Source organism: Ursus americanus, chromosome 20, assembly GCF_024610735.1.
Source record: "Ursus americanus isolate L20-20 chromosome 20, mUrsAme1.1.p, whole genome shotgun sequence".
NCBI classification, from domain to species: domain Eukaryota; kingdom Metazoa; phylum Chordata; class Mammalia; order Carnivora; family Ursidae; genus Ursus; species Ursus americanus.
In genome coordinates this window covers 14,595,086-14,607,581 of record NC_142146.1, presented here as the reverse complement: position 1 = coordinate 14,607,581, position 12,496 = coordinate 14,595,086, and the positions used below count along the sequence as shown (strand labels likewise).

At 42.1% G+C, this 12,496-nt stretch overlaps 1 long non-coding RNA gene across 1 annotated transcript; it reads right to left on the bottom strand.

The window, feature by feature from the left end:
* Positions 1 to 5,502, bottom strand: LOC123777685 (uncharacterized). Its single transcript, XR_006775707.2, has 4 exons — positions 5,440 to 5,502; positions 4,792 to 4,887; positions 1,462 to 1,698; positions 1 to 774 (listed from the first exon to the last, which is right to left on the bottom strand). It is a non-coding gene; the product is annotated as an uncharacterized LOC123777685 (long non-coding RNA).
* Between the last annotated feature and the right edge of the window lie 6,994 nt (positions 5,503 to 12,496).

Here is a 12,496-nt window from a genome sequence, read left to right as displayed (position 1 = left end):
GTTTATTTATTTATTTATTTATATTATTGACATATAGCTGATGTACAGTGCTGATTAGTTTCAGGTGTACAACAGAGTGACTCGGCAGTGTTGTACATTACTCAATGCTCACCATGATAAGTCCAGTCACCATCTGTCACCATGCCAATTATTACAATATTATTAACTATATTCCCTATGCTGTACTTTTCATCTTTTCATCCTGGTGACTTATTTATTTTATAACTGGAAATTTCTACCTCTTAATCCCCTTCATCTGTTTGCCCATCCGCCCCCCCTTTTCCATCTGGCAACCACCAGTTTGTTCTCTGTATTTAGGTCTCTTTGAGAGATAATTGTTAATTAAATTGTATTTAAGCGCCCCTTCGACTTTCTTATCCAAACCCTGAGCACCTCAACCAACACCCTAAATTCCCAGGTTACTTAAAACAAGAAATGTAGGTCTGGTGTTTGGAAAATATTTCAAATTCTCTTTCTCATTCTCTCTCTCTCTCTCTATCTCTCTCTCTCTCTCACACACACACACACACACACACACACACACACACACTATATTTCGAGTGCACAGAGTGATCCAAAATGTACCACCAATCACCACCATCATAGCTCTTTCTCTTGCCGTGTAAGAGGAATTTAGATTATTTTTTTAAGTCACTGTTTGGATCCAGAAAGGCTTTTCTTTTTAGTCTCAAGAAACACAATAATCAATTCCTTTAAGAGAGAAAAATGTGTTTTTCCAAATATGTTGCACAGAAAAGATAAGGCGGCTTCTCCCTGGGGAGATGGGAAGAACAAACAGTGTCGTCAACACAGGAAGGCTGCTGCAGAGGTGGACACATCCCCCTGCCACCCTGATTAGAGAAAGCCAGGAAGTAAGAGCTGTTTACTTGGGAACTGCCATGAGAACCAGGCTGCAGCCCCCACCCCAAGGGGGGAAGGGGAGAAACAGCCCCATCTGGGAAAGGCTGTGATCCCAACAGAGCATTCTTCTCCCATCCTCTGCAGGGCGATCTGTTTCTGAACCTGGGACTGGGGTGCCAAGGAAGAAGCCACCAGGCCTGCCTTCCCCAGGACAGAACTGGGAAAAGGGCCAGAGGAACCTGACAAGGATTTAGGATGGGAAGAAGTCGAAGGCTCTTACTTCAGACTGTCTCTAGGGAATATGAGCTTGGGTGGGTAATCTACGTGTCACATGGATCTTGTGTCAACTCAGCTAAGCAGGAACTCGGTTTCTCGGGATTCCTTCCATTGCATAATCCCACGTTAGCATGGGCCATGAGAAACATACATGCATCTATCATGTTATTTTAAAGCTCTGAAGGTCAGCGCATGCACAAGTGGACGTGGGCAGAAGATGCCAGACACACAGGTCCTTCGGCTCCCCACAGATGGCCCCTCCAGGTTCCCAGCTCCCACGCCAGTGCATGCTTACTTAACACATTTGTGCTACAGGTTACTCACATCCCTGAAGTTGGAGGCTTCGAGACACGGGCTGCTGGGCCTTCCGGTTTGTCCTTGTGGGTTTCAGATAGTCCTCCTGCATTTGTTTGTCTTTTTTTTTTTTCTCCCTCCTGCTTCACACCTGTCTTTCCTTCTCCACCGCCTGCCCTGCTGACTTCAGACTCCAGCTTCAGCGTTAGAACAACGGCCATACATCAACCTCTCAACCACCTCCCGTCACGGTGAAAGGTTACATTTCTGCAAAAAGACAGTTTGTTCTTTATCACTTCTGGTGCTTCTCTTTCTCTGGTCAAACCCTGCCTGATACCATCTAAATTCCAGAAGAGAATTTGCAGTGTTCTTGGTGCTGGGGTTGACATAGCTATTCACCAGATGATTTGATATAAGGCAGAATGGAGCTCTTGAGATTTCTGATAAAATTAACTCATGAAAACATAATTGTAAGGTTGAAGAATGGGACAGGAGCAGATGGCCATAAACACTATTCTAAAGCAATGAAACCGACAGCTGCAAACCTTGAGAATTCTGGATTAGATAATGTTTCAAGGAATGTATGTTCATTTTATATGCATAGACCTATATATATTTATATATCCACGTATAAATGTGTATACTCATGGAGAGTTAGAAAAACAACATGTTAGCTAGCAAACACCTCCATGGGACTCATTTCTGTAAATAAACATGAATTGATAGACTGCCAAAGGAATACTGAAATGTGAACCTTTAATCCAGGCTGGTTTGGAGAAAATAACATTGCTCTCTGTAGCTACGAGAAATAAAAATGATCGGCTACAGGGTTATATATATTACTTCTTTACACTTCAACTCATTTCCAAAAGTGCGTGAGGTAGCTTGCAAACTACGTACACTGAAATAAAATAAAGTGAAATGAAATGAAATGAAATCAGCTGATGATGAAAGTGGAACAAAGAAAAAATAAGACTTGAAATATAAAACAGAGCTGGTCTAACGTGAATTCAGGAAATTTACAAATTTAAAAGAATACAAGCAATTAATTCCTGTGCAGTTGTGCATAACAGGTACCAGCAGCATGAAGACCTAAAAAACTAATGTACTGTTAAACTAAATTAATCAAGATTTAGCATCCTGTATGTGGAAACCGATCATGTAATTTTACCCTATACTAATCAGGTCCTTTCTATAGTATTTATTCAGGGTATGGTTCCAGATCCTAAAAGATTTAGGCAACCAGGAAAATGTTCAGTCAAGATTAAGAAAATAGTGAAAAGACTTAAAATAATGCCTTGGGAAGAATGGTTAAAGGAGCCCAGCTGTTTTAACCTAAAGAAGAAAGATTTTATGAGACTGAATAACTGTTTTCAATATTAAGGATTCCTACGTTGATCAGGGCACCTTTGACATATATTGCCTGGGGATAAATATAAAGTCAAGAGTTAAAGATAAAGTAAATAAATGTAAGCTGAATGTAATATTCATATCCATACAAATGTAAATATGAAATAAAATGTTTTGAGTGGTTTTGAGCCAAGGTCTTCAAGGAAGTGAGGCTCCTCCTTTTGGGGGATGTCCCCAAGAAGAGCCAAACACTGGGAGTGAGGCTGGAAAGAGATGATGTCAACAGTCGTTTCCTGTCTTAATCCATATCATAAACACCATCCCAGGACTGGTAGTACACGCTTTTTCCAAAAATCAGAGGTCAAGCCCTTGGAGTTTAAGAAACAGAACAGAGCCCTAAAATGTGAATATTTGGGCACTTTGTTCATTTTCCTGGGGAGACGACAAGTGAAAAATAGACATACCTGAGACACACCTGTTACTCAGTGATACCCTCCCCACGCTCCTTGATTGCTGCTTCTACATTTTATAATCTATCCAATCTCCCTCCCACGATTATAAAGCCAGAGGTTACAGGAACCGGTTTCAGCACACAGACAGATATGTTTAACCCTCCATGGAGTTTAAAGTTTTAAAATTAGTTTCTAACATTTAAAAACAAGGAAAATTCACACAAAATGCCAGACTGACAACTGGTCTGGAAAAATAGAAAGATCTGGGACTACTGAGCCCTCTCTCCTGCATGGCATTGTCATGAGCGAAGCTGAATTTTATTTCCTCTCTTTAGATGAAAGCTAGGTCTCTAGTTTGCCATCACTCATCATTGTCTCCTGAATTTATGTTAACTATCTGGCCCTTGCTGAATTTGCAATCCTTGCCATGTATTCCAAGCACACTGACTGTTAGATACTTTTTTTTTTTTTTGACTGGGAAACTTTTAGTAAATGTTTATATATATTCTTAAGAATGTCTTAGCTGAGTTCCCTAGGGAGTAGAGCCTGAGGCAAGGATTAAGTGCCGGTGCTTTATTTGGGACATGCAAACCTAGGGCAACAAGAGTACAGAAAGAAGAAAGTAAGAGAGGAAATCAGAGGAATCCATTGCTAGGAGATATATAATGTCAGTGGGCACAGCCCTGCACTTGGCCAGTGCAAACACTCAGTCCAGTAGGATGTCTCAGGACAGTTTGTAGAAGAAGTTGTGTTACCGTGGACGGATTGATTGGCTCCCTCCCATCTACTGGTTCCCACTGGCCCAAGTTTGCCCCATTGGAAGTTAACCTCTCTGTGCTTCTGGGTTGCAAGATCTAGCCCCTTCCATGGCTTCTATGATGCCAGACTTACACCCGGAAGTGCAGGTTTTCCACCCTATTCTCAAAATGGGAAGAGGAGACAAAAGTTCCGGGTGTGTGACTGGTGAGACTAGCTATCCAGTAGCAGCCAAGGGCAGTGCGAGTAGGTGCTTGGCCGCCGGTGCTGGAACTCGCCACGGACAGGTCTGAATGGAGTCAGCCGGCCACTGAGGAAAAACAAGTGAATGAGAGGCATTGGTCATGATGTTGAGGGAGTCAAAAGCAGGGGTCACCCAACTATGGCCTGTAGGTCCAATCTGGCCTGCCACTTGGTTTTTACAGCCCATGAGCTAAAAATGATTTTACATTTTTTAAATGCTTAAAAAAAATCAAAGGAAAAAATAATATTCTGCATCACATACAAGTTGTATGAAATCCCAACATCAGTGACCATAAATAAAGTTTTATTGAAACACAGACACAGTCATTCATTATGGATTGCTTATGTCTGCTCTCATGCAACAGAGACTGCACCGCCTGCAAACCATAAAATATTTACCAAGAGGCCTTTCCGAAAAGGTTTGCCAATCTCTGGTCTAAGGAAGCCCATTTAGTGTATCAGAATCAAGAAGCAAAATGGAACGTTCTTGGCAAAATACAGTAGGGCTATAATTGCTCGAAAAGTATGTTAAAAGCTACTACAATTTACACACACTTACTTATGTTCTCATAATTGTGAATGTAATTGCACTCCCATGTGCCATCCGAAGAGCTTTTTCCATGGTTAATGTCCCATGATCTATTTATGGAATCACCTACAAAAAGACAAAATATCATCTCTGGTTTTAACTCAAAGAGCAGGAGAGTAACTCTCTTCCAGATGAAAATAATCTCAGAGCATTATTTGGACATACAATAGAGCAAGACAGAGAGGTGGTATTATTAATTAAGTTTCTAATTCAAGTTGCATGTTCTGAATTTAAAAATCCTACTTGGAAATAAAAAAATGATGGGCACACCCAGAGAAGCCACGGCTCCGAGCACGTCCTCTGCGTACACGAGCGGGCACACGATTTCCTGGGGTTATCCTTTGAGATGAGTTGGAGGTCCACAGCGTGCCGACGCTGTGCCAGGTGAGAGGATAGGAAGCCACTAATAATAGGACCAATGTTGCTGACAGCTAACGCCACGGAAGCAGTCTCTGTGACTGCCTATATTAAGAACTCCGGATAAAGAAAGATTTTGAGCATTTAGAGGATATCTTTTATTTGAGGATTAACTAAATGCTGTTTATTTATTCACTCGAAAAGCATCCGCTAAGAGCCTATGATGTTCTAGGAGCTAGGTGCAATGCTAAGGATACTTACACAAACAGGACACAGCGTCTGCCCTGGCACTTGGGAGAGGATCAACCGACACTCCAGCCCCCATGACCTGGATGCCGTAAACTATGCCTTTGCTCCCAGAATAGCCCTCTCTGGGGACCTGGGCTCCCAGTGGAACAGCATCTAACTATTCTTGGCTCCCCTTCCCAAGACGAGCCTGACCTTTCGTGGCAGCTGGAGAGCATGAGTGGCTGGAGTCATGCAAGCCTCTCCCAGGACATGCGCCCCCAAGCCAAGCTTCTGCAGGCCTGGGCTCCAGGAGGCCTCCACTGCATGGTCGGTCTCTCAGACGCTGGCCTAGTTTAGGATAACCAAGCATTCTTCAGATTTGTTTGAATGTGGATTTTCCTTGGGAGTCTTCGAGGACCTTGGGAGGTGAAGCTGGGCTTGATTTATTATGTGCTTTGGGAGCGCTGAGCTGCTTCTTTTCAGACAGCACCGAGTAGGCACAGGGAGGGATCTCTTTGGAACAGTCACCTGACCACGCTCTGGGCATGATACAATGTTCGCAATACTGACTTCTAAGAAACAAGTTTTGTTTTTTTTTAAAGATTTTATTTATTTATTTGACAGAGAGAGAGACAACCAGCGAGAGAGGGAACACAAGCAGGGGGAGTGGGAGAGGAAGAAGCAGGCTCATAGCGGAGGAGCCTGATGGGGGGCTCGATCCCATAATGCCGGGATCATGCCCTGAGCCAAAGGCAGACGCTTAATCTCTGTGCCACCCAGGCGCCCCAAGAAACAAGTTTTTAAAAGTGGTTCGACATGAGCCAGCATGGGGTAGAAGAACACACATACATGCTCTTCGATTACTTTCCACCATTTTTGGCCATTACATGGACATCCTTATTTATACAGTTCTGCCCTGAACTTTCAGGAAAGCTGTATTTCTGGCTGAACTAGAGTAAGAATGCTGTCACTTGAATGCACTGAAAGCAGTTTATCTTGTTATTTCGTAATCTTAAAAAAGTTATGGTCATGACATTCTGGAAAAGGCAAAACTATGGAGACAGTAAAAAGATCAGTGGTTGCCAGGGGTTAGGGAGGAGGGGGGGATGAAAAGGCAGAGCACAGAGGAGTTTCAGGGGAGTGAAAAATATCTGCAGGAGAGTGTGATGGTGTGGATAGATGCTATTATATGTTTGTCCAAACTCATAGGATGTACAACGCCAAGAGTGATCTTCACATAAATTTTGGATTTTGGGTGACAATGACATGTCAGTGTAAGGTCATCAATTACAACAGATGTGCCACTAGGAGGGGAGAGTGGAGGAGGTTGAGCATGTGTGGGGGTTGGGAGTACATGGGAAAATCTCTGCACTTTCCTCTCCATTATGCTGAGAACCTGAAACTGCTCTAAAAAATTAAAAATAAAAAGTGTCTGAAAAAAATGGTGGTAACAGGGGCACCTGGGTGGCACAGCGGTTAAGCGTCTGCCTTCAGCTCAGGGCGTGATCCCGGTGTTCTGGGATCGAGCCCCACAGCAGGCTCCTCTGCTATGAGCCTGCTTCTTCCTCTCCCACTCCCCCTGCTTGTGTTCCCTCTCTCGCTGGCTGTCTCTATCTCTGTCGAATAAATAAATAAAATCTTTAAAAAAAAATGGTGGTAACAGAGAACCCTTGATGATATTGAAGAAATGTAAACAGAAGTTTCCATGTAGAAATGTAAAAACGAAATCTTCCTAGGAAACAAAGTCTTTGCCTTCAGTTGCGCATTGGTGTCCTGTGTGTAACTGGACAAGTTTTGGCCGCCTTGGGCTTCAGTGTCCTTGTTTCTAAAATGACAAGGCAGGACAAAGCTAGGTGTCCGTGAACTTTTGAAAGCTGCAAGAGCATAAAAATTTAACTTATTGTTAATTTAATTTATTGAACTTAATCCAACTCTAATCTTCTATGACTGGTCTTTTATGTGAGTCCAGAATAAATTAGGCTAAGCTAGATTGTTCTTTCAGTTGACCATTGTGCATGGCTCGCGCGCTAGACTCAACTCTTGTCTTTCTGCATCTCTGTCTTACCTGCCCCTCTGTGCTTTCCTGCAGTCCCAGCTCACCAGGCTTCTGCCCCATCCCAGATGCAGAATTTTGGAGAAGGCCACGATCTTGAGCCTGAAGAAAGCATTTTGAAGAGAACATTTCCTGGTGTCTTATAAGGATTCTACACACATTCTGCATCCTGCTGAGTTAAGCTTTATTACACAAACCTCTGGGAACAGGAGGACCCTGAGAGGAGAATGGAAGAAGCACCATTCTTTCCCACATCATGCCATGAGTGTTAGGGGCAAGGCCTTCATGTGAACCTTTGGGAGAATATGTAAGTAAAGACCTAAAAATATTTATAACAGATACATATTTTATAACAAGGGGTAGGCTCTAAACAATAAGACAAAAATCATGTGTAGTCAAAATAACAGTAGAAAATACCCACGACTTGTCATAGCTTCTAGTATTGTATACATTTAACAGATGTACTCCATCCCCAAATCTTTTTTCCCCAGCCCTGGAAAAAAAAAAATCATTTTTCCTTTAGTTGAATGCCAGAGTAGACAATTGGCTTGTATTTAGGGGCTGGGTTATATATAAATATGTATATTATTTTTAAAAGCAGAATCATAATTAATACAACAATATGTTCACACTATGGGATGTGTGCTTACCCTGGGTCTTACACTTATTCGGTGGAATGGCAAGGGAAAAATAAGCTGTTTTCCTCATTTTCTCTTTCTATGTTGACCTCTCATAGTTGGGATTTTGTGTTAAATGTTTGCATTTTGGCACTCCCTTGTATCTATATGAAATCCATCATTCAGCCTCATCAGGGTCAGTGCACAGAATCAACTGGAAGGAAATGTGTCCGGGCACCCTTAGAGGAGGCAGAACCCTCACAGGATGATAGGTTCCAAGAGAGGGAGAAAGAGGTTGTTGAGGCAGGAGATAGTCAATGATGGGTGCTGAGCTCATCCTTCAAGGGAGCATAGGTCACCGCCTCAGAAGGTCTCGCTCTGGATACCAGAAGCTGTGACACTGGGCCTGGGGTAGAGCAGTAGGGTCCCTAACCCCAGAGGACGGTAAGTATGAAAGATGGGCAGGTCCGCTTGGCTTCACAGTGCATCCTTAAGTGAATTAGAGCAAGGTACTCCTTTGGCAGACATCCCTGCCCCAAGGCACAAGGATTGGCACCAGCCTATGGACTCAACTCTTGCCCCAAACCTCCACCCCTGCCCAGCACTTTTGTATAATGCTCAGACTGTGCAACACAATGGCCCAGATGATGAAAACCATGCCAAAGGGGGAGTGATGGTCAAGATCTGTCTTAATCCTCCTGCTTTGTGAAACCAAGTTGGTCTCAGGGCTTGGGGCATCTCAGCAGGGGGGGGGGGTGGCTGCAGAACTCGGAGGAAGGCAGCCAGGTCTCTCATTCTGTGTGCTGGGCTCTAGAACAATCCTTTAATCCCACCAACAATCCCTGCAACAAGAAACACTGATTCTCCTTTTATTTAATTAGAGGACTGTTTTCTCATGAGCATTCTGGCTGATTTATGAATACCTATTGTTCAACGTGTAATTGCGCATTCAGCACTGCTCAATGGAAGCAGAAGCACGTGGGCTTTTGCTGCTTGCTTTACATTTTTAAAATCTTTTACTTAAGTGTATATGATTCATTTTATTATGCATAGAATCAAGGCATTCCAGGAGACACCCCGCAGGTATGTGTTATTTTTGATAGTTGTTAAGACACGTGGAGAAGACTGGCCAAACCAGTCAGAACCCTGCCAGGCTAACTCAAAAGTCTTGCAGTTTGGAGCCATGACCAGGCTAAGGTTAAGTCTCCAAGATGCCTGTAACCTTCAGACATTTACCCAGTGAACAGGAGATTCATTTTGAATGAATGAAAGATTTAATCAATCGTACTTTCAGGGATTTACTACCATACAACCGCAATCAGATCCTTTTTTCCCCAGATGTCTTGATGCTCTCTAAACACCCAGAGACATTTTAGAGAAAACTTTGCAGGTCTGGGGAAAATTGTACAGACACTACTATGGGGCCATTTCATTTCAGTGGCCCTCGCTGTGGCCTTCGAAACTGGAACTATGACATGCAGGCATGTGTGAGCTCAAACGAAAGCTCTAGCCTCATTGATGTTTAATGCCACGCATTCGTCTTATCCTAACTTTATGATTTCTACCATCTTCCCTCATTAACTCCCTCCCTGCCCCCCACCCCTGCCCTTCAGCCAAAAGGAACTCCTTACTCACTCTTCCCCACACAGAGCCAGACTGTTCCACACCCTTGCCTTTGGCTGTGTTGTTTTTTCTGCCTCATCTCTGTTCCCAAGGCAACAAGAATGACAAAAATGTCCAGTAGGCTAAGACTTATTTACAATTGCGACACTGCATTTAATAGACGTGAAGTAAGAGTGTTGGTCACACCCTAGTAGGATCACCATCTTCTCCTCAGAGAGCAAACTATTCGAATATACATTTACTCTTTCTCAACAGCTATTTATCTGGCACCTATTGCGTCCTAGACATTGTTCTGAGTACTGGAGATCTAGCAGTAAACACAAACTAAAACCCCTTCATTCACAAAGAGTCCCAAATAAATCTCTTAACTGTTTTACTCTCAGAAATACATTTGGTTCCCCATTACAACTCAAAAAAATACATAAAGTTACACAATTAACCTGAAATTATTCCCTAATAACTGGAAACTATAGTTGTCATTCTATTCTCTCTCTCTCTCTCTTTCTCTCTCTCACACACACACACATATTAGGCAAAGAGGGTGTTTGTACAATGATCTCCAAAGTTCCAGTTGAATAGTTAACATTGTTTTCCATTGTCTATAGGATAATTGCATACACTTTGAGTTGAAAAAAAAAAGTTTGAGGTTAAAATCTGAGTTTCAGAATATTTTTCACTATTTAAAATTTCAAATTAAAGTTTTCATGCTAGTTTTTTAATAAAACACATATACAAAAAAGTACACAGAACATAATTGTGAAGTTCAATGAATCATACGATGAAGTTCTCAGAGCAAACACCCATGTTGCCACCACTCAGATGGAGAAAGAGACTATGACTGACACCCCCAGAAATATCGCTTATCTTTTATCAGGCAAAACACCCACTCCTCTCCCCAAAGTTACTCATGATCCTCACTTCTAATACTCTTGTCAAGTTTTACTTAGTGTTGAACTCCATATAAATAGCATTTAAAAATCTGTATTCTTCCATGTCTGGCTTCTTTCTTTGTCACAACATGGTGTTGCAAGATTCACCCACGTTACGGTCTGCAGCTGTATGCCATTGTATGAATATGCCACAGCTGATTTACCTCTTCTAGTCTTAAAGAAATTTTCTACTTCACTCTAACACTTAATTATATCGAATTCCTCTTTCAAACTTGAAATCTACACGAAGACCCACTTTCATCATTTTATTCATAGTCTAGTCTCTGGATGGCATCCATCGAAGAATGAGCCTCTTTGCCTCTGGTGTGTCAGTGAGGCCTCTACACTTAGAGGGAAGTCATGAAAGCGCAGTGTGGGTATGGAGTTTAACCACCCTAGTTAAGCTACTCTGCCAGTCATGTACCCTAAACACAGCGAATTTTCTTCATCACCTCATCTTATACTTCTCCAAAGTCTATTCCCGTGTTAGAGGAAGTAGTTCAGACTGATTTGAAGTATGCTAACCCCCTGCAAAGGGGTCCCATTTGTTGTTTCTAAACATCATCGATTCTCATCCTCTCTTTTAGAGCCCTGCTTTTGCTGACCGGAGGATCTCTAACATTCCACATGTGTTCTGTTTTTATAAAGTCACCATCTATAGATCAGCTTTGTTAGATGGATTTTTGCCTGGTCAGCACTCAGCAGAAAGAAAAAAAGTCACCTCAAGTCACCTCCACAGGCTAATGGTGAAACACAGTATGGCCATTAGCCAGCCGTGCCTGCCAAGGCCACGGAAGTGGATTTATGAGATCTGTTGACGAAGAAGTTGGTCGTTGCCTCCTGGGGTCTTCTTTATGAAGCACCCTGAGGAGAAGTCCCTGTCAGAGCTTTGTGCCAAATCAGCTCTACTTTCCATGGGCAATTAGTCAGTTTGTATCTTAAAGAGCTTAAAAATGTTTAAATACAGTTTTCAGAAGATGCAAAGCCAGATTTATGACTCAAAGGTACATTTTTCGTCTTATCCCTGCCCATATCTTAACCTCAATTTTATGTTCTTTGTCTCTTCTTTTGCCCATTCTTTTTCTATTATCCATTTTTAACTCACAACTTTGTGTGGCATTGTTACCTGAAATAATATCTGGAACAAAGTAGAGTAAATAGTTTCTAACACATGAATTGTGCCTATTACTGGTTTGGTTACTGACTGTTCTTAGGATTCAGAAGCACCGCCATTTTGATCAGGACATACATATGAGGAATGGAAAAGCCATACTATTTGTCAAATTTGTCATGGTCTTTTGGGTTTAAAACATGCTATAATTATTTTCTAAATTTATCACAATCTTTCAAATTTTAAAATTCCATTTTTCCCCTTTGAGGGATTACTTGAAAACTTAGGAGAAAAATTACTGAGAAGCAGCTTTTCTAGAAACATTTTAATGCTTCTGCCTATCATTCTATATTATTGTCTGATACAGAAAGATCTTTAAGATATTCTATTCAAAAAAGAAAAATAAGGCCCTAATTTTTATTGCTTTGAATAAGCATACAGTAACTCTGGGAAGATATACAACTAACTGAGAAGAGGGGTTACCTGTTTTGGGGTTGGTAACTGAGTGAATGGAAGAACAGATAAGGGTGAAATATTTCACTGACTTTGGGTTTTTTTAAAGATTTCATTCATTCATTTATTTATTTGAGCACGAGTACAAACGGGAGCAGCCGAGGGACAGGGAGAAGCAGGCTCCCCACTGAGCAGGGAGCCTGGCTCAGGGCTTCATCCCAGAACCCTGAGATTATGACCTGAGCTGAAGACTGCCACTTAACTGACTGAGCCACCCAGGCGCCCCTCACTGACTTGGTATTTA